Here is a 24492-nt window from a genome sequence, read left to right as displayed (position 1 = left end):
GAGGACCCGAGTTCACCTGGGAGCGTGAAGATCAGATGAAGAAGAAATACCCGCATCTATTTCCAGAAGATTCGTCAACACCTTCAACAGCTTAAAATTTCGGGACGAAATTTATTTAACGGGTAGGTACTGTAGTGACCCGAACTTTTCCATGTTTATATATATTAATTGAGATTGATATTTACATGATTAAATGTTTCCAACATGTTAAGCAATCAAACTTGTTAAGACTTGATTAATTGAAATAGGTTTCATATAGACAATTGACCACCCAAGTTGACCGGTGATTCACGAACGTTAAAACTTGTAAAAACTATATGATGACATATATATGATTATATATATAGTTAACATTATATTATGATAAGTAAACATATCATTAAGTATATTAACAATGAACTACATATGTAAAAACAAGACTACTAACTTAATGATTTTGAAACGAGACATATATGTAACGATTATCGTTGTAACGACATTTAATGTATATATATCATATTAAGAGATATTCGTACATCATAATATCATGATAATATAATAATTTAAAATCTCTTTTGATATTATAAACATTGGGTTAACAACATTTAACAAGATCGTTAACCTAAAGGTTTCAAAGCAACATTTACATGTAACGACTAACGATGACTTAACGACTCAGTTAAAATGTATATACATGTAGTGTTTTAATATGTATTTATACACTTTTGAAAGACTTAAATACACTTATCAAAATACTTCTACTTAACAAAAATGCTTACAATTACATCCTCGTTCAGTTTCATCAACAATTCTACTCGTATGCACCCGTATTCGTACTCGTACAATACACAGCTTTTAGATGTATGTACTATTGGTATATACACTCCAATGATCAGCTCTTAGCAGCCCATGTGAGTCACCTAACACATGTGGGAACCATCATTTGGCAACTAGCATGAAATATCTCATAAAATTACAAAAATATGAGTAATCATTCATGACTTATTTACATGAAAACAAAATTACATATCCTTTATATCTAATCCATACACCAACGACCAAAAACACCTACAAACACTTTCATTCTTCAGTTTTCTTCATCTAATTGATCTCTCTCAAGTTCTATCTTCAAGTTCTAAGTGTTCTTCATAAATTCCAAAAGTTCTAGTTTCATAAAATCAAGAATACTTTCAAGTTTGCTAGCTCACTTCCAATCTTGTAAGGTGATCATCCAACCTCAAGAAATCTTTGTTTCTTACAGTAGGTTATCATTCTAATACAAGGTAATAATCATATTCAAACTTTGGTTCAATTTCTATAACTATAACAATCTTATTTCAAGTGATGATCTTACTTGAACTTGTTTTCGTGTCATGATTCTGCTTCAAGAATTTCGAGCCATCCAAGGATCCATTGAAGCTAGATCCATTTTTCTCTCTTCCAGTAGGTTTATCCAAGGAAATTAAGGTAGTAATGATGTTCATAACATCATTCGATTCATACATATAAAGCTATTTTATTCGAAGGTTTAAACTTGTAATCACTAGAACATAGTTTAGTTAATTCTAAACTTGTTCGCAAACAAAAGTTAATCCTTCTAACTTGACTTTTAAAATCAACTAAACACATTTTCTATATCTATATGATATGCTAACTTAATGATTTAAAACCTGGAAACACGAAAAACACCGTAAAACCGGATTTACGCCGTCGTAGTAACACCGCGGGCTGTTTTGGGTTAGTTAATTAAAAACTATGATAAACTTTGATTTAAAAGTTGTTATTTTGAGAAAATGATTTTTATTATAAACATGAAACTATATCCAAAAATTATGGTTAAACTCAAAGTGGAAGTATGTTTTCTAAAATGGTCATCTAGACGTCGTTCTTTCGACTGAAATGACTACCTTTACAAAAACGACTTGTAACTTATTTTTCCGACTATAAACCTATACTTTTTCTGTTTAGATTCATAAAATATAGTTCAATATGAAACCATAGCAATTTGATTCACTCAAAACGGATTTAAAATGAAGAAGTTATGGGTAAAACAAGATTGGATAATTTTTCTCATTTTAGCTACGTGAAAATTGGTAACAAATATATTCCAACCATAACTTAATCAACTTGTATTGTATATTATGTAATCTTGAGATACCATAGACACGTATACAATGTTTTGACCTATCATGTCGACATATCTATATATATTTCGGAACAACCATAGACACTCTATATGTGAATGTTGGAGTTAGCTATACAGGGTTGAGGTTGATTCCAAAATATGTATAGTTTGAATTGTGATCAATACTGAGATACGTATACACTGGGTCGTGGATTGATTCAAGATAATATTTATCGATTTATTTCTGTATATCTAACTGTGAACAACTAGTTGTAGGTTACTAACGAGGACAGCTGACTTAATAAACTTAAAACATCAAAATATATTAAAAGTGTTGTAAATATATTTTGAACATACTTTGATATATATGTATATATTGTTATAGGTTCGTGAATCAACCAGTGGCCAAGTCTTACTTCCCGACGAAGTAAAAATCTGTGAAAGTGAGTTATAGTCCCACTTTTAAAATCTAATATTTTTGGGATGAGAATACATGCAGGTTTTATAAATGATTTACAAAATAGACACAAGTACGTGAAACTACATTCTATGGTTGAATTATCGAAATCGAATATGCCCCTTTTTATTAAGTCTGGTAATCTAAGAATTAGGGAACAGACACCCTAATTGACGCGAATCCTAAAGATAGATCTATTGGGCCTAACAAACCCCATCCAAAGTACCGGATGCTTTAGTACTTCGAAATTTATATCATATCCGAAGGGTGTCCCGGAATGATGGGGATATTCTTATATATATGCATCTTGTTAATGTCGATTACCAGGTTTTCACCATATGAATGATTTTTATCTCTATGTATGGGATGTGTATTGAAATATGAAATCTTGTGGTCCATTATTATGATTTGATATATATAGGTTAAACCTATAACTCACCAACATTTTTGTTGACGTTTTAAGCATGTTTATTCTCAGGTGATTATTAAGAGCTTCCGCTGTCGCATACTTAAATAAGGACGAGATTTGGAGTCCATGCTTGTATGATATTGTGTAAAAACTGCATTCAAGAAACTTATTTTGTTGTAACATATTTGTATTGTAAACCATTATGTAATGGTCGTGTGTAAACAGGATAATTTAGATTATCATTATTTGATAATCTACGTAAAGCTTTTTAAACCTTTATTGATGAAATAAAGGTTATGGTTTGTTTTAAAATAAATGCAGTCTTTGAAAAACGTCTCATATAGAGGTCAAAACCTCGCAACGAAATCAATTAATATGGAACGTTTTTAATCAATAAGAACGGGACATTTCAGAGGGCGTGGTCGTGGCCGTGGTGGTCAAAGAAATAATAATCCACGAAAATATAAATATCAACCACAAAACAAGCCCACTAAACAAGATGTTGAAGAAAATTCTTCTAAAAATTCTGAAGAATCTTGCTACAGATGTGGTAGAATGGGCCACTGGGCTAATACTTGCCGAACATCTAAACATCTTGTTAAGATGTATCAGGATTCGCTGAAAGATAAAGAAAAGAAAGTAAACTTTGTGGATAACGTCGATCCAACAGTCACTGAGAAACCATCTGATTTATATGAAGATTTCTTGAATGTTTAAGTTGTGTGTCTTTCGAAAAATAAACGATTTAATATTGTCTGTCTTTGTCATTATGTTTGCTAAATGTTTCAGTACTATCTATTTGCGTGTAAAATATTGTGTAATATTAATGTACTCACTATTTATTTCTTATATATGAAGTTCAATATGAATTTTGCTGGAATACAACATCAATCAAGTGGTGGAGATCTCTGTATAGCAGACAGTGGAACTACACACACTATACTTAAATCCGAGAAATATTTTATTGATCTAAAACCAACGGAAGGAACTATACATACAATATCAGGACCTGCTAACTTGATAAAAGGGATAGGAAAGGCAAATTTCATACTACCAAATGGTACAAAATTTTTAATAAATGATGCCTTATTTTCTCCCAAGTCAAGCAGAAATTTATTGAGTTTCTCCGACATATACCTTAACGGGTATGATTATCAGTCAGTGACAATAGAAAATGAGAAATATTTAAGTATCACTGACAAGAGTCATGTGGTTGAAAAACTGCCAAGACTTAGTTCTGGATTACATTATACACATATAAATGTACCAGAAATACATATGGTAGTTAACGAAAAATATATTGATCCTGGTGTATTCAGTTTATGGCATAACAGATTAGGCCATCCAGGATCAACAATGATGAAAAGGATTATTGAATGTACTCATGGACATCCACTAAAGGATAGAAAAATCCATCATGATACAATGGTTCCATGTACATCTTGCTCTCTTGGAAAATTGATAACTAGACCCTCACCACTTAAGGTTGAGAAAGAATCACCAATGTTTCTTGAAAGAATTCATGGTGATATATGTGGACCAATTCATCCACCATGTGGACCATTTAGATATTTCATGGTTCTAATAGACGCATCTAGCAGATGGTCTCATGTTTGTCTGTTATCAAGCCGTAATGTGGCATTTGCAAAATTTCTTGCCCAAATTATTAAATTGAGAGCTCATTTTCCTGATTACACCATTAAAAGGGTGAGACTTGATAATGCTGGTGAATTTACATCTCAAGCATTTAATGACTATTGCATGTCTATAGGAATTGTTGTTGAACATTCTGTTGCTCATGTGCATACACAAAATGGTTTAGCCGAGTCATTGATTAAACATTTACAGTTAATCGCTAGACCATTGATAATGAGAACAAAACTCCCTGTATCTATATGGGGTCATGCAATTTTACATGCTGCTGCATTGATTCGCATCAGACCAAGTGCAAGTCATAAATATTCCCCCCTACAACTTGCTTTTGGTCAAGAGCCAAATATTTCCCATCTTAGAACATTTGGTTGTGCAGTGTATGTTCCAATTGCAACACCACAACGTACAAAAATGGGTCCTCAAAGGAGGTTGGGAATATATGTTGGATATGAAACATCTTCAATATTAAGGTATATTGAACCTATGACAGGTGACGTTTTTACAGCACGTTTTGCTGATTGTCATTTTAATGAAACATTGTTCCCTAGATTAGGGGGAGAAATGAAAAATAAAGAAAATGATGTTTAATGGTGTGAACCTCAATTAAAGTATCTTGATCCTCGCACAAAAGAATGCGAGACAGAAGTTCAAAAGATAATGCATATACAAGAACTTGCAAATCAATTGCCTGATGCATTTACAGATACAAAAACGGTGACAAAATCATATATACCAGCAGTAAATACTCCAGCTCGAATTGAAATTCCAAAAGCTGGAAATAACGTCACTCATGAATCTTTGCCACGTCAGAAACGTGGAAGACCAATTGGTTCAAAGGATAAAAATCCTCAAAAAAGAAAATCAGCTGATAATGAAGTAAAAGAAAGTGTTCAAGAAGAACCACAAATCAGTACTCCTACTGCAGAGGAGATTGATGATGTCAATACAGAAATTGCAATCAATTATGCATATTCAAAAATATTATGGAACCGAAATGAAATGAAAAATCTTGATGAGAAATTTTCATTTAATGTTGCATATGACATCATGAATAATGATGATGATCTAGAACCAACATCTATGGTTGAATGTCAAAATAGACATGATTGGGCTCAATGGAAAGAAGCAATACGAGCTGAATTAGAATCACTCAATAAAAGAAAATTTTTCGGATCCATCATTCTCACTCCTAAAGATGTGAAACCTGTAGGATACAGATGTATTTTTGTCCGAAAAAGAAATGAGAAAAATGAAGTTACAAGGTATAAAGCTAGACTTGTAGCTCAAGGTTTTTCTTAAAGACCGGGAATTGATTATGAAGAAACTTATTCCCCTGTTATGGATGCAATTACTTTTAGGTACTTAATCAGCCTGGCAGTTTCTAAAAATTTAGAAATGCATCTCATGGATGTTGTGACTGCTTACCTATGGATCACTTGATAGTGATATATATATGAAGATACCTGAAGAATTTAAGGTACCAGAAGCATCAAATGCAAAACCCAAAGAAATGTATTCGATTAAATTACAAAGATCTTTATATGGGTTAAAACAATCGGGACGTATGTGGTATAACCGATTAAGTGATTACTTGATAAGCAAAGGGTATACAAATAACCTTACTTGCCCTTGTGTTTTCATTAAGAAAACAACATCCGGATATTTGATCATAGCTGTTTATGTTGATGATCTTAACATCATAGGTACAAATAAAGAGATCTATGAAGCCATTCAACTTCTAAAGAAAGAATTTGAAATGAAAGATCTCGGAAAAACCAAGTATTGCCTTGGTTTACAAATTGAGCATATGCCTAATGGTTTACTTGTACATCAAACAATATATACTGAAAAGATTTTGAAACGTTTCAATATGGACAAGGCAAAACCATTAAGTACTCCTATGGTTGTTAGATCACTCAATGTTGAAACTGATCCATTTCGTCCATGTGAAGATCATGAAGATATTCTTGGACCAGAAGTACCATATCTTAGTGCAATTGGAGCTCTTATGTATCTTACAAATTGTACAAGACCTGACATTTTTTTTGCAGTTAATTTGTTGGCAAGGTGCAGCTCTGCTCCTATCAAAAGACACTGGAATGGGATCAAACACATATTTCGATACCTTCGAGGAACTACTGATTTAGGATTATTTTATTCTAACGAATCAAAACAAGATTTGGTTGGTTATGCTGATGCAGGTTATTTATCTGATCCACATAAAGCTAAATCTCAAACTGGATATGTATTCCTAAATGGAGGTACTGCAATATCATGGCGTTCTCAAAAACAAACACTTGTTGCTACATCATCAAATCATGCCGAAGTGATTGCATTACATCAAGCTACTCGGGAATGTTTTTGGTTGAGATCAATGACACAAATCATTACTAATTCTTGTGGACTAGAATGCGATAAAAGTCCAACAATTATCTATGAAGATAATGCAGCTTGCATAGCACAGATGAAAGAAGGGTATATCAAAAGTGACCGAACCAAACACGTACCTCCTAGATTCTTCTCATACACTCAAAATCTCATTAAGGACAACGAGATTGAAATGAGATATGTTCAATCCAGCAAAAACTCTGCTGATCTTTTCACGAAAGCACTTCCAACTGCTATTTTCAGAACACACATTCATAACATTGGCATGAGACATGTTCAAAAGATGTAACAACCGAAGCGATGTCTACTTGAGGGGGAGTCAACTCCATGCTGCACTCTTTTTCCCTTAGCTAAAGTTTTTCCCACTGGATTTTCTTTAGCAAGGTTTTTAACGAGGCAGTAACTTACAGTTGATCTTCAACAAACAAAATTGCTATCCAAGAGGGAGTGTTATAATATATAAATATATATATATAAATGGATAGTCAATTATGGATACACAAAAGTAATATTATTGTATTACCTAAACTTGTGATATTTTTGCTATAAATAGCCATGAATGCAAGCATTAAACTTGCACCATTTCTCACACTTACAAAGTGTTTCTTTCTTTCTCTCCATTATCATCTTTGTTCTTACACTTCATTATTAGTATTCTTAATCAAGAATCAAATTACTAAAGGTAGTTATAAGCCTACTGAATTATAACATCAAGAATCAAACCACTAAAGGTAGTTATAAGCTTACTGAATTATAACACATACAGATTATTATTTGTGATTTTGATAAAGTTGTTTGCCTAAACTGAAGATAATATTAATTAAACTTTTGATTATTAATATTATTTTTGATAACTTTGGTTGAGATAAATTCTATCTATATATGCTGTTATATTATGGTTAGGATATCTAATCTGCTAGTTGCAAATAATTTTGATGTATGTAATCTGACCTGGACTTATGGAACCGACTAGCTACTTCGTTTATAAACTGAATCGTTAAAGATGCTGGAGAATATGTTTACAATCTAATTGTAGAATTATATATTGCTGAGTTATATCTCGTTGGATATAACATTATAAACTGATTATAATTTGCTGTGTTAATATAATTTGTTTGTGAAGTGTTGTTATGCGTAAATCAATTACGTTAGTTTATAATATGGTTCTGAGAGCGCAGATTACTTTTTATAATATAGACACTATAAAACAAGTATACGCTAGCTTGATATACGATTGGTATATAAATCATGTGTCCAGAGTTATTTTTTTTATAGCAAACTGCCATGATGATTTAGCACATGTAATTATGATTTATTTAAATTTAAATATAATTTATGTAATTATATAATAAAGGAGATGTGGTAATCTATACAGAATTGCTATTTTTTTTGTGATTGGCCTATATAAATGCAAAGTTATTGTATAATTAATGTGAAGTTACTATAATCTATTTGTGGATACGCATTTGCGTTGAGTAAATTAGTACTCCCTCCGTCCCAGATTAATTGTCCCCAGACAAAAAACACACAGTTTTAGGAAATCCCACTAACTTTATTTCTCCACCAATGAAATATCTTCTCTCTCCAGATCCACCAATGAAATATCTCATTTCCTTTCTATTTATGGAAGTAGACAATTAATTTGGGACATCCCAAAATGGAATACTGGACAATAATTTAGGGACGGAGGTAGTAACATATTTGCCATCACAAATTGTGAATAGATAATTAATTAATCTATAACTTTTGTTGACTGCTTTTAATTATGATATATAAGTGTTTATTTATATTGTTATTAAATTAGGGTCAACAACTTTTTCTTATAGTTAGATTACACGAGATTTATATTCTGCTAGTATTGTCACTGTTTGAATGCGGGTAGTTCTGAGAAAACTGAAAAGTTTACATGTGTGAACTTTACACGTTGGCAATAAAAGATGTTCTTTTATCTGATCACATTGAACTTTGTGAGGTCATTGGCTGAAACTGCTTCATATTGTGGTTCTTATTTAGGTTGAATGACCCGAGAAGTTCACATGTGTGAACTTTAAGCGTTGGCAGCAAAAGATGTTCTTTTATCTGACCACGCTAAACCTTGCGAGGTTCTTGACTAAACCTTGCGAAGTTATTGACTGAACCTTGCGAGATTCTTGAATGAACCTTGCGAGGTTCTTGACTAAACCTTGCGAGGTTCTTGAGATTCTTGAATGAACCTTGCGAGGTTCTTGACTGAACCTTGCGAGGTTCTTGGCTGAAACCGCTTCCAAGTTGCTGAAGGGGAACACGATGCTCAAATTGTGAGCGCGGTTCAGGTTTGTAATCATTCAGATTACTGGTGCGCAAGTCTATCGTTCTATAACGTGTATTCGAGAACATTCTTCGGATCGTTTCCGGACTGATTTCGAACTGTATTTCGATCTGTTTCCAGACAGTATTCGACACTGGTTATAGACTGTCTTCGGGACAGTATTCAGACAGTTTTAGACTGTTATTAAACCGAATTTAAACTTGTTTGTTTAACATTGTGCTTAAACATGTTTGGTTTAACGAGTTTTGTTGAAACGGTTTAGTTTAATCATTTAGTATAAACCTTTTGGTTTTAACATGTTTGTTTTACATGTTTGTGTTTAAACCTACTTGCTTTAACTGTAGGGTTGAAACCTGTTCGATTTACCCGTTTGAGTTGAAACGGTTTTAAGGTGCTACCTGTTTGGTTACCCGTTTGAGTTTAAACCTGTTTGGTTTACTCGTTTAGGTCGAAACCTATTTGGTTTACCCAGTTGGGTTTAAACCTATTTAGTTTACTTGTTTAGGTCGATCCTGCTCGGTTTACCTATTTGGTTGAAACATGATTGGTTTAACCTAGTTGAGCTGAAACATGTTTGATTTAACTCAGCTTGTTCACGGTAAAATGAAACTTTTATTTGGGTTGAAAACCCAAATTAATTTAGTTCACGTGGTATTTGCTGGCTGAAATATTCTGCATTGCTACAACAGTATATTTTAGTTTATATTTCAGAGTGATGATCCTCGAAATTGACCTCTGGATAGGACTCACATTGAATAAATGTGTTGTATGTTCCCGAGATTCGTAAGGAATCTGGTGTCCGGGTGGTTGTTGAATAACTTTGGCGTTAAAAAAAATGGAATGTATGTTCAAAATGTCATGTTGACCAAGAGTGAATGTATGTTAAAAGGGTTATGCCCTATAAATGTGAAATGTGATGACCCGAAAATTTCCGACCAAATTTAAACTTGATCTTTATAAGATTCTGCACGATAAGCAAAGTCTATTAAATCAAGTCTCAAAAGTTTTGAACTATTTCATGAAATCATATAACCTTTGACTAGTCCCGACGATTCACGAACAGTTGTTTGTAAATAAATATGTGAACAATATATATATATATATATATATATATATATATATATATATATATATATATATATATATATATATATATATATATATGATTTTCGTACATAACTAATATACTATGTTTATTGAAATAAATATTCGAATATGTTATATGAGTGTTACATAATTAATAATATGTAATGTTAATATATTATATGTAATTACAAGGTTAAGATTATAATTGCTATGTTAATATTATTATCATTATTTTATCATAATATTTTTATTATTGATATTATATATATATATATATATATATATATATATATATATATATATATATATATATATATATATATATATATATATTGATCATATACATAGCATTGTATATGTATATTTTATTTTCTAAAAGCTAAGGACAGAACTACGCGGATTATAAGGCACATTTATGCAATATTCGCTGAAAATAAATACTGCGGTTATGTATTCGCTGAAATACCAAACTGCGGTTTGATCCGCTGACTTTCCGCGGAGAGCCGAGCATCTCGCAGACAGCGGATATCACGGATACTATAAATAGGGAGCTTGGCCTCTCATTTATGGGTTGTTGATTCTCTGCCATTTGCCTAAGCCTTTGTAGATTTCACTTGTGACTTTGCCCAAGGACTTCTTACATTGAGTTAAGGTGAATCATGCTAATCGATAACGAAGACCGGGTCGGGGTGGTTGATCACTTGATAGTTAAAGTGAAAAACGATCATCGGGGCCCAAAATAATCATCGAACATCCCATCCTCCATTATAATCTTATTGCACTCAATCCGTAATTAAGTAACATCATTAATCAAGGATTGATCAATTGGCGCCATCCGTGGGACACGTTTTACGAATTAAACTGAAAATTGTTGTTTTACGCTGTTAAACAATTAATTAGGCGGTTTAATTTCAATCGTGTTTTTGTTGCGATGATTTGCAGGTACGTGTTTTCAAATTGGCAGTAAGTAATGAATAACATTGGCGATAATAGTGATAACATGGCCACTATGCGAATGAATGTCTAAAAAAGAGGAAAGAAGCGAAAATCTGCTAAAATGTATCATAATTGGCAATCAGCGCCAATTAGCTTTCCAAAAATGCAGAGCGACGATTTTTCTGAAATGCCGATAATAGTATCGTGTAAAATTGCGGACGCTAATATCACAGTGATGAAAGTTCATGTTGATAATGGTAGTAGCGTTGATATTATTTACGAACAATGTTTCGCTCAGTTGCCAGAGGATATTAAAGCAAATCTGCAAACGACTGCGGTTTCGCTAACCGGTTTTGCAGGAGAATTTTCGCTACCAATCGGTGTCTTGTCGCTGAACATCGAGCTAGCCGATGTAAATGATAATGCTTTAGCGCGACAAGCACGGATAGATTTCTATGTTATGCACTATAACATGTTGCTAGGAAGGACCGCTATAAGCAAATTTAGAATTGTACCGTCCACAATTCATTGCATGATTAAATTTCCAACATATAAAGGAATCGCCGCAATATGTTCAGCGAGCATAGTGCCTATTTGCGCGACTGTCAATGTAAAAACCGCAGGTCAGAAACCTGAGGATACTGCGGATAAGGAGGATAGCATGGAAATAGTTAATCCTGCATATCCAGAACAGAAAATCAAAGTAGGTCGCAATCTTAGTGCGGATACTCGAAAGAAAATTTTGCAATTACTTGATGAATATATGGATGTTTTTGCCTGGTGCAAAAATGATATGACCGGTGTTCCGCGTTACATTGCGGAACACAAGCTAAATGTAAATCCAGCTCTAAAACCAGTAGTGCAAAAGCGAAGGGGTATGGCCCCAGATCGCGTCAAATGGTTGTGCGAAGAAGTTACAAAATTAGTCCGAGCTGGAATTTTGCGCGAAGTACAATATCAGTCATGGATCGCGAATCCAGTATTGGTGAAAAAACCAGATAATTCCTGGCGAATGTGTATTGACTACAAAGATCTGAATAAAGCGTGCACCAAAGATAATTATCCGCTGCCAGAAATTGATTTAAAGGTGGAATCTTTGCATGCATTTCCATATAAATGTTTTCTGGATGCGGCAAGAGGTTATCATCAAATCCCTATGGCGCAAGAGGACGCAGATAAAACCGCGTTTCACACAGGCAAAGGCATATATTGTTATATAATGATGCCTTTTGGACTAATCAATGCGGGTGCGACATATCAGCGCTTGATTGACACCGCGTTTGATAAGCAAATAGGGCGTAATCTTGAGGAAGAGCGAATCGTTGAAGATATACGCGAAACATTTGATAAACTGCGTGAGATAAACATGAAGCTCAATCCGCTGAAATGCAGTTTCGGTGAAACTGAAGGAAAGTTTTTAGGATATCTTGTTACGGAACAAGGTATTCAAGCTAATCCAAAAAAGATCGCGGCTATCGAAAATATGACCGCGCCAAAGACGGTTAAGGAAGTGCAAAGTTTAACAGGCAAATTGGCCGCCCTAACGCGTTTTTTTGTTTAAAGCTGCTGAGCGACAATTGCCATTTTTCAAAACTTTAAAAGGTTGCTTGAAGCAGAAGAATTTTGTTTGGACCGCTGAAGCAGATTCTGCGTTTCAAGAGATGAAAAACCCGTTGAAAACTTTGCCTACACTAACAGCGCCAATTCATGGCGAAATTCTCTATCTATATATTTCAGTAGCAAATGAAGCGTTTGGCTCAGTCTTGATAGCGGAAAGGAACAAAATACAAAAGCCAGTGTATTTTGTTAGCAAAGCTCTTACGGGAAGCGAAATAAACTATGCGCCGATCGAAAAGTTTGTATATGCGCTCATTTTAACAACGCGAAGGCTACGTAGATATTTTCAGGGGCATCCAGTGCATGTGCTAACCAATCTGCCAATCAAGCAAGTCTTAACAAAACTGGAGATTTCCGGTAGACTCGCATTATGGGCAGTGGAGTTGGGTGCCTATCAAATATCCTATTTTCCGCGAAGTGAGGAAAAAGGTGAAGTTATGGCAGATTATCTCGCAGAGCTGTCTGGAGAGTTGGAAGTAATTAATGAGCGAACCGCGCTAAAACCAGCAGTTAATGAAACTTGGGAGTTATATACTGATGGTGCTTCTTGTGCGGAAGGTGCAGGTGCGGGTTTAGTTTTTGTAAGTTCTAACGGCGAAGAGCACACTTACGCACTGCGGTTTAATTTTGATGTGACAAACAATGAGGCAGAATATGAAGCATTGCTTGCAGGCTTAAATATCGCCCAAAAAATGAATATTGTTAAGTTGCGTGCATTTACAGATTCGCAACTAGTAGCGAATCAGTTTAGCGGATCTTTTGAAGCGCATGATCCTTCTATGCAGAAGTACTTGCAACTGCTAAAAGAGACTACTGCGCGGTTCGAATACTTTGAACTCGCGCAAGTGCCTAGAAGTCAAAACAAAAAGGCAGATGCTTTGAGCAAATTAGCCGCTCTAACATTTTCGCATTTTCAAAAACAAGTATGGGTTGAGGAATTGCCAAGTAAGTCAATTGATAGTGATTTAATGGTAGCATCTGTTACAGAGGCGCAGCCAAATTGGATGGAACCAATCCTGCAATATATTCGCAATGATATTTTGCCAGAGGATAGTCGCGAAGCTCGTTTAGTGCGAGAGCGAACGCCGATGTATCTCATACAAGATGATGTCTTATATCGCAAATCGTACTGCGGACCGATGATGCGGTGTGTTGGACCAATTGAGGCGGAAATGCTTGTTGAAGAAGTGCATAATGGTACTTGTACGCTACATTCAGGATACAAGACTATTGCTGCGAAAATTATGCGGATGGGATACTTTTGGCCGTCCCTATACCGCGATGTGGCAAAAATTGTTAAACGCTGTAAAAGTTGCCAAAGGCATGCTCCGCAGAATCGAATGCCGCGGCATGATATGATCCTTGTTAATTCGCCATGGCCGTTTAGTAAATGGGCCATTGACATTATGGGGCCATTTCCTGCAGGACCTGGCAATGTTAAATTCCTAATCGTTGCAATTTATTATTTTACTAAATGGGTTGAAGCGAAAGCGGTTCGCACAATCACTGGTGTGCAGGTGCGAAATTTTGTGTGGGAATACATTGTGTGCAGATTTGGTATTCCGCGAGAATTGGTTAGCGATAATGGCGCACAAATAGCGAAAGATCCATTTAAGATGTGGTGCACTGACTTAAACATAATACAAAAGTTCACGTCAGTAGCGCACCCGCAAGCTAATGGTTTATGCGAGGTAACAAATCGCGATATTGTAATCGGAATAAAAAAGAGGTTGTGCGAAAGGTGAACTGGTTGGGTAGATGAATTACCCAATGTCTTATGGGCACATCGTACAACTTTCAAAAAGAGTACAGGTGAAACACCATTTAGCCTGGTTTATGGCTCTGAGGCAGTAATCCCCGCTGAAATTTTAGTACCAACGCATCGAATCGCTAACTTTGATGAAGAAGCAAATGATGCTGCGTTGTGCGAAAATCTCAATTTTATAGAAGAGCGGAGATTAATAGCTGCTATCAGAGAAGCGAATAATAAACAGCAAATTGCTAAGTATTATAATAAAAAAGTGCGAGCTTTATCATTCGCTATAGGTGAATGGGTGTTGCGTAATAATGAGGCAAGCAGAGCAGAAAAGCTAGGCAAATTGGGTCCTAATTGGGAAGGCCCTTATCAAATTGTGGCAATTAATGCGGCAGGCTCATATAAGCTCGCGGACATGGAAGGGCGAACTTTGCCTAATGCATGGCATGCTGTCCTTTTAAAGCGATATTATGCATAGTTTTGCGGAAATTAACAATTGTATATGTAAAAAATCGCGAAAATTATATTCAATACACATGGCTGAAATACTTATTAAGTGTCCTTGTTTTTAAGTTTTTGCAAGTCTTGATCACGCTTGTTAAAATTTTAAGAATACTCACTTGTAAAAGTATGCGAAAGTTCTAATGCGAATAAATATGATATGTTTTGCAGTTAATTTCATATTTTTATATTCCGCATTGTTTATATAGCAAAGTGATGAAATTGCCCACTTTTGCACGCGAATTCTTGCGAAAGGAATATTATCTCCTAAATATTTGATCTTGTCAATATTTAGATGCTTCACACTGCTGATTACATACCTAAGGATCGTTACGACGGACTTAGAAGATTCATAACGTATAAGTATATACGCATACAAATTGTTTCGCGAAAGTACGCGCTTATTATGTGCACAATAATAAAGTGTTGGAAATTGCAAAGGACAAGTTTGTGTTATGAATATTGCTAAAATAAAAAGCGCTATATAAATATTGAGTACTCGCAAATAAAGATAAAACGCTGAAATTTTATTAACAAAACCGCAGAGATAGCTACGTGCTATATTACATATCCCTAATCTAATTTTGACAAGTCAAGTGCTATGATGTCTTGAGCAGTAGCATCCTCTGCATAACTAATAGCAACGACTTTGTCAATAGGGATATCCGCTAACTTAGCTTCTGCCACAGCAGCTGCGTTCCGTGCGTCTTCAAGAGCACAAATGCGGTCACTAATTGTGGAGGGAAGAGGATCTGGTATGGTGCAAAGCGGTGCAATTTCATGCAGAAACTCTACCCTTTCGCGCAATTGCAAAGCAGATGCATAAGTTGTGAACTCCGCGTTTACGGGTGCTGAATTAAGCACCTTTTTCGAAAACTCCGGTAAGTGTTGGCGGAGTAGAGAAAATTCATGCTTTGCAGCAGCCGCTTTAGCCAGAGCATTATCCCGCTCTGCGGTGAGTTGAAACTTGAGTGAGGAAATAGAAGATTCCAGTTTCTTCTCATTTTCAGCAGCGGCTGAAACTTGAGATTGCAAATCCTCTGCGGTAGTCTTCGTTGCAGTAAGTTGATAAGCTAAGTCAACAGCGCGCTTCTCGCTATTTTCAGCTCTGATCCGCTCAGAGTTATATTTTTGTTGCTCAATGTCGAGGATGTCGAAGAATTTTTCTTCGTGCAAAATCATATCATATGCCGAGTTAAAGCACATGTAAAAGTTTTGTACAAAACTATTATGTGCATCAACGGCAGAGCGTTTGGCGAATTCACGGCGAAGTTCGCTCGGAATTGCAAGCTTCATTTGTTCGCGCTGATCTGCAGCAGCGCCGGGAGAAGCGTAAGTATATCCCGATAACCCATCAATTCGCACTCCATATGAATCAGGAGGAGTGCGAAGAAGCTCTGTGATCTGCGCCACAGTGTTCGGGCTGGGAAACAAAGGATTGAAGGATGCGCCTTCTGCAAACAAAAAAAGAAACGTTGATTATAATCATAACAATAAATATTTCAGATAATGGTATGAGATCATGGTTATTAGATTTATACCTGTTTGTTGTTCTCCTTCATAATCCGCTGATATCGGATTATCGAAAAGGGGGGAACTTTGTTTGGCCCTCTTGCTTTGCGTAGAAGGCGGGGTTTCGAGCGGTCGTTTACCAGTACTAGACTGGGGCGGTGGTGACTTTGCCGTCAAATCCACAAGAGGAATGTCAGGCTTCTCTTGTTTAATTTGACGGCCGGATAATACTGACTTCGCCTCCGGGCTTAAGAGTAGCTTGTTAATTAGCGTTTTTGGGTCCACCTTTCGATCAACTTCATCCATCTTCATGATTAATGATTGAAGATTGTGATTGCCGACTTTATAATGTTTTAAAGAGAACAAATGAATTGAGAATAAGCAAAAGAAAGTGAGAATAGCGAAGGTAAGTGTGACGTTGGTGATTGTGAACCACAATATATATAGGCGAATGCAAGGGGTAATTAAGTGTTTTAATTATCCGTTGTAAAAAACTCAAACGGTAATATTTGAGTTAGCAGGAAACAACGGTAACTTTTACAACGGTAACTATGCTAACGCGACATTAATTAAAGCGGAAAATAACTGCGAACATTGCGAATTTTAGAGTTTATCATGATGCATTTGCTTCACGAAAATACATCATAATAAACTGGGGGGACTTGATCATATACATAGCATTGTATATGTATATTTTATTTTCTAAAAGCTAAGGACAGAACTACGCGGATTATAAGGCACAGTTATACAATATTCGCTGAAAATAAATACTGCGGTTATGTATTCGCTGAAATACCAAACTGCGGTTTGATCCGCTGACTTTCCGCGGAGAGCCGAGCATCTCGCAGACCGCGGATATCACGGATACTATAAATAGGGAGCTTGGCCTCTCATTTATGGGTTGTTGATTCTCTGCCATTTGCCTAAGCCTTTGTAGATTTCACTTGTGACTTTGCCCAAGGACTTTTTACATTGAGTTAAGGTGAATCATGCTAATCGATAACGAAGACCGGGTCGGGGTGGTTGATCACTTGATAGTTAAAGTGAAAAAGATCATCGGGGCCCAAAATAATCATCGAACATCCCATCCTCCATTATAATCTTATTGCACTCAATCCGTAATTAAGTAACATCATTAATCAAGGATTGATCATATATATATATATATATATATATATATATATATATATATATATATATATATATATATATATATATATATATATATATATATATATATGAAATTCGATAAGTATAAGTTGATATTTTGTTAATATTATTATTATCATAAATAAAAATAATAAATTTATAATTAATAATATAAATGGTAACAATAATAATATTAATATTGTTATTATTATTATCTGTATTAAAATCAGTGTTAAAAAAAATATATTATTATTATCAGTAGATGATATATTGATAAGAAAGCTACTATATAAGTTGATATAGTATTATTATTATTAGTATTATTGTTATCATTAAAAATATTAGTACTAGTGTAATTAGTTTCATTGTTATTAATAATATTATTATTATATATTTTATAGTAGTATTATCAATATCATTAGTAATAATATTATTATCATTACTATTATATTACTATAAATTTGCATTACTATTATTTATAATATTAAGAGTATTATTATTTTGGTTATATTTATTAATAAGATTAATTATAATGTATAAATATAAATATGAATTAAAGAGATATACAAATATGGATATAAATACAGATTTATGAATAATGTTATATATAGATTTTAATTAAAGATATATATATATATATATATATTCAGATATATAAATAGATATAGAAAAAGAAATCATATACATAATTACATATATAAAATACGATTATGTAAATATAATAATACATATACTGTTATAAGACATAAAAAGTGGCCGACAAATTTGTACATAAAGTCAAAAAGCAAATCCTATTTGATATCTCATGAATGAATTGTACAGTGGAATTTGAGTAGTATAAATAAGGATCAATGAATGTAAATCAAAAGTACCAAAAAATTATAATATACTCTCTCCCTCTCTTTTACCTTCTAATAATCAATAGCCTACAGTCAAGAACCAGACCACTAAAGGTAGTTATACTGCTAAATTATAACACGTTATCAGCACGATTATCTCAACATTTATACTAAATATAGTTGGCCCTGCCACCTAACTAATATATGGTCGGTTATACCACCTAAATGATCTATGGTTGACACTGTCGCCTAATTTACATTTATGTTATCTAACATTTATTTATGTATACTAACATTTACATTTATGTTATCTAACATTTATTTATGTATACTAACATTTACAGTTATGTTCACTAACATTTATATTTATGTTATATATGGTCGGTTATACCGCCTGAATTATATTTCTGTAATCTAACTCTTATTAACTTCACTAACATTTATATTTATGTTATCTAACATTTATGATTACTTATACAATTAATTATTATTTATTTCATGCGTACTAATGTTTATTTTTATTTGAGCCTTCGGGGTCACACACATATACACCGAGACGTCAAATAAAATATATATATGATATATATATATATTACTCAAGTAACAAAATAGTAAATCGAAATTAATTCATTTACTATTCATATGAATAGTAAATGAAACGAAATTAATTAATTTACTATTCACATGAAAGTGACATGATAGAAATTATTAATTATAAGTTACATAACATACCCCTAAAGTATTTGAAAAATACGACTTTTTAAATACATAAGATTTTCAAAATCAACAAGTTGATAAATTGATCTCATATATATACTCCGTATCTTTTTGAAAGATTTTGTCTTTTGTTTTTTTTTCTTCTTTACGTTTGATATAAGAAAAAAAATCTTATCCTTTATATTACTCATACGCGTTTTGATATAGTGACTTTATTCGTTAACGTCAACTAACGACGTTACAACGGTCATATATACATAACGATTGTTAACGTCAACTGACGACGTTACAACAATTATATTTTTTCAAATATAAATTAAACATCCCCGTTTTCACATTTTCACAAATCAATCTTCATTTTCTCAAATTACTACTCTCAAAATTTAAAAAAAAAAAGGATGATTAACTCAAGGATGATTTTTCCTACTGTATTGGTCATAATAGCTATCATCCTTGTTGCTTGTACACCACTAGATGAACCTATATTTTATCCTTCCCTTATGATTTTATTATTTGTAATCATACCATTATTCCTTTGTTTGCTACTTATGAATCTAAACTAATTCTAATTTTATGTTGTTATTTGTCTATTGATTATGATTATGATTTATGTTGTTCATCTGTCTTAAAATAGAAAATGTCAAACTTATCAAAGCTTGAGTTTGATGCCTTAGACGTATCGGGAACAAACTACACATAATGGGTTATGGACGTAGAAATAAATCTTGGATCATTGGGTATTCTAGAAACTTTAAAAGAAATTAATACTTGTTCCGATCAAGATAAATTAAAATCAATTGCTTTTATTCGCAAACATATTGATACCACCTTAAAATATATGTTTCTCACTATCAAAGATCCAAATATTTTATGGGAAAGTATCAAGAGTAGATTCGATAATCAAAAGGAAATATTACTCCCAGCTGCGAGGGAAGAATGGAGATATCTAAGGTTCCAAGATTTCAAAAAGGTAAGTGAATACAGCTCGGCCATGTTCAAGATCCGTTCAAAGCTTCAATTCTGTGGTCAAGAAATAAGTGATGCTGATATGATGGAGAAAACTTTCTCCACAATGCATTCTGCAAACATAACTGTGCAAGAAAATTTAAGATTGCAGAATTATAAAAGTTTTTCCAAACTTCAAACTTATCTCTTAGTTGCAGAAGTTAATAAAGAATTACTGATGAAAAATCAAGAATCTCGTCCTACCGGTGCGCTAGCATTTCCTGAAGCTAATGTTATTAACAATAATAATAATAAAAGAAGAAATGCACATGGACGAGGGCGTGGACAAGGTCGTAGCCATATTGGCCAAAACCATCATCATGGAAATTACCATAACAATAATAAAAATCATAATTATGTTCGAAATCACCCTTATGGTAATGGTCGTGGTGGTGGTCGTGGTCGTGGTCGTGGTGGTCGTGGTCGTGGACAAAGAAATAATAATTCACAAAATTATAAAATCCAAACACCATACAATCCCACAAATCACAATGTTGAAGAAGGCTCTTCAAAGAATGTTGAAGATTCTTGTTACCGATGTGGTAAAATTGGCCACTGGTCTAAAAACTGCCGAACAAATCAACATTCTGTTAATCGGTATCAAGAATCCCTAAAGGGAAAAGGAAAAGAAGCAAATCTTGTAGATGACCTTAATACTAAAATCACTGAGCCAACTTGTGACTACTTTAATGAATAAATTTCTAATATCTATATATATAGATATCCTATTATATGTTCTCGTTAAATAAATGGTTGTAGATTTTAAATCTACACCATATCTAGTTTACTACATATTTCCTTATTATGTGCTATCGTTTGTAACATGTTTTGAATGTAATATATTGATGAATTATGTACTCATTATTTGTTTCTCATATTTTTTTTTTGAAGTTCATGATGTATACTGCTGGAGTAAGAAATCAGTCAAATGGTGGAGATATTTGTATTGCAGACAGTGGTGCTACTCACACCATACTCAAATCTAAAAAATATTTCACAGACTTGAAAGCAACGGAAGGAACTATACATACTATATCAGGTCCTGTGAACTTAATAAAAGGAATGGGAAAGGCAAAATTCATGTTACCAAATGGTACAAATTTTCTGATAAATAATGCCTTATTTTCTCCCATGTCAAAGAGAAATTGGTTAAGTTTCTCTGACATATACCAAAATGGATATGATTATCAGTCAGTGACAACAGAAAATGAAAAATATTTAAGTATCACTGATAAGAATCGTGTAATTGAAAAACTACCAAGACTTCATTCTGGTTTACATTATACACATATAAATGTACCTGAAGTAAATGTGGTAGTTAAAGACAAATCATGTGATCCTGTAATGATCAGTTTGTGGCATGAGAGATTAGGCCACCCAGGATCAACAATGATGAAACGAATAATACAAAATACACATGGACATCCATTGGCGGATCAAAGAATCCCTCATGATGCACTTATCCCATGTACATCATGCTCACTTGGAAAGTTGATAATAAGACCATCACCTCTTAAGGTTGAAAAAGAATCACCAATGTTTCTTGAAAGAATTCAAGGTAATATATGTGGACCAATTCATCCACCATGTGGACCATTTAGATATTTTATGGTTCTAATAGACGCATCTAGTAGATGGTCTCATGTTTGTCTATTATCAAGTCGAAATATGGCATTTGCAAAATTTCTTGCTTAAATTATTAAATTGAGAGCACATTTCCCTGATTATACTATTAAAAGGGTGAGACTAGATAATGCCGGTGAGTTTACGTCTCAAGCATTTAATAACTTTTGCATGTCTATTGGGATTATTGTTGAACATCCCGTTACCCATGTGCATACACAAAATGGTTTAGCTGAATCATTAATTAAACGATTGCAGCTAATAGCTAGACCATTGATAATGCGAACAAAACTCCCAGTATCTGTATGGGGCCATGCAATTTTGCATGCTGCATCATTGATTCGCATTAGACCAAGCGCAAGTCATACATATTCTCCCTTGCAACTTGCTTTTGGCCATCAGCCAAATATTTCCCACCTTAGAACATTTGGTTGTGCAGTTTATGTCCCTATCACACCACCACAACGCACTAAAATGGGTCCTCAAAGAAGGATGGGAATATATGTTGGATATGAAACATCTTCAATAATAAGATATATTGAACCCATGACGGGTGATGTTTTTACAGCACGTTTTGCTGATTGTCACTTTAATGAAACATTATTCCCTAGATTATGGGGAGAAATAAAAAATAAAGAAAATGATGTTTCATGGTGTGAACCTCAATTAATGTATCTTGATCCTCGCACAAAAGAATGCGAGACCGAAGTTCAAAAAATAATGCATATGCAAGAACTTGCGAATAAATTGCCGGATGCATTTACAGATACAAAAAGAGTGACTAAATCATATATACCAGCAGCAAATGCTCTAGCTCGAATTGAAATTCCAAAAACTGGCAATAATGTCATTCTTGAGTCTTTGCCACGCCAAAAACGTGGGAGACCAATTGGTTCCAAAGATAAAAATCTTCGAAAAAGAAAATCAGCTGATAATAAGGTAAAAGAAAGTGTTCAAGAAGAACTACAAATCAATACTCCTTCTGCAGAGGAGTTTGATGATGTCAATACGGAATTTTCAATCAATTATGCACATTCAAAAATATTATGGAACCGAAATGAAATGAAAAATCTTGATGAGATATTTTCATATAATGTTGCATATGACATCATGAATGATGATGATGATCCAGAACCAAAATCTGTCATGGAATGTCAAAATAGACATGATTGGGATCATTGGAAAGGAGCAATACGAGCCGAATTTGAATCGCTCAATAAAAGAAAAGTTTTCGGATCTATCATTCTCACACCTAAAGATGTGAAACCTGTGGGATATAGATGGGTTTTTGTGCGAAAAAGAAATGAGAAAAATGAAGTTACAAGGTATAAAGCTAGACTTGTAGCTCAAGGTTTTTCTCAAAGACCAGGAATTGATTATGAGGAAACTTATTCTCCTGTTATGGATGCAATTACTTTTAGATACTTAATCAGCCTGGCAGTTTCTAAAAATTTAGAAATGCATCTTATGGATGTTGTGACTGCTTATCTTTATGGATCACTTGATAGTGATATATATATGAAGATACCTGAAGGATTTAAGGTATCAGAAGCAACCAATGCAAAACCCAAAGAAATGTACTCAATCAAGTTACAAAGGTCTTTATATGGGTTGAAACAATCGGGTCGCATGTGGTATAAACGATTAAGTGATTACTTGATAAGCAAAGGGTATACTAATAATCTTATTTGCCCATGTGTTTTCATTAAGAAAACAACATCCGGATATGTGATCATAGCTGTTTATGTTGATGATCTTAATATCATAGGTACAAATAAAGAGATCCATGAAGCCATTAAACTTCTAAAGAAAGAATTTGAAATGAAAGATCTCAGAAAAACCAAGTATTGCCTTGGTTTACAAATTGAACATATGCCTAATGGTTTACTTGTACATCAAACAACATATACTGAAAAGATTTTAAAATGTTTTAATATGGACAAGGCAAAACCATTAAGTACTCCTATGGTTGTTAGATCACTTAATGTTGACACTGATATATTTTGTCCCTGTGAAGACCATGAAGATATCCTGGGACCAGAAGTACCATATCTTAATGCAATTGGAGCTCTTATGTATCTTACAAATTGTACAAGACCTGACATTTCTTTTGCAGTTAATTTATTGGCAAGGTTCAGCTCAGCTCCTACCAAAAGACACTGGAATGGGATCAAACACATATTTCGATACCTTCGAGGAACTACTGATTTAGGATTATTTTATTCTAACGAATCAAAACAAGATTTGGTTGGTTATGCAGATGCAGGTTATTTATCTGATCCACATAAAACTAAATCTTAAAATGGATATGTATTCCTAAATGGAGGTACCGCAATATCATGGCGTTCTCAAAAACAAACACTTGTTGCAACATCATCAAATCATGCCCAAGTGATTGCATTACATGAAGCTACTCGGGAATGTTTTTGGTT

Source organism: Rutidosis leptorrhynchoides, chromosome 2 (assembly GCF_046630445.1).
Source record: "Rutidosis leptorrhynchoides isolate AG116_Rl617_1_P2 chromosome 2, CSIRO_AGI_Rlap_v1, whole genome shotgun sequence".
Lineage (NCBI taxonomy): Eukaryota > Viridiplantae > Streptophyta > Magnoliopsida > Asterales > Asteraceae > Rutidosis > Rutidosis leptorrhynchoides.
The sequence above is the reverse complement of the archived record's forward strand: the minus strand, read 5'-3'. Positions refer to the sequence as shown.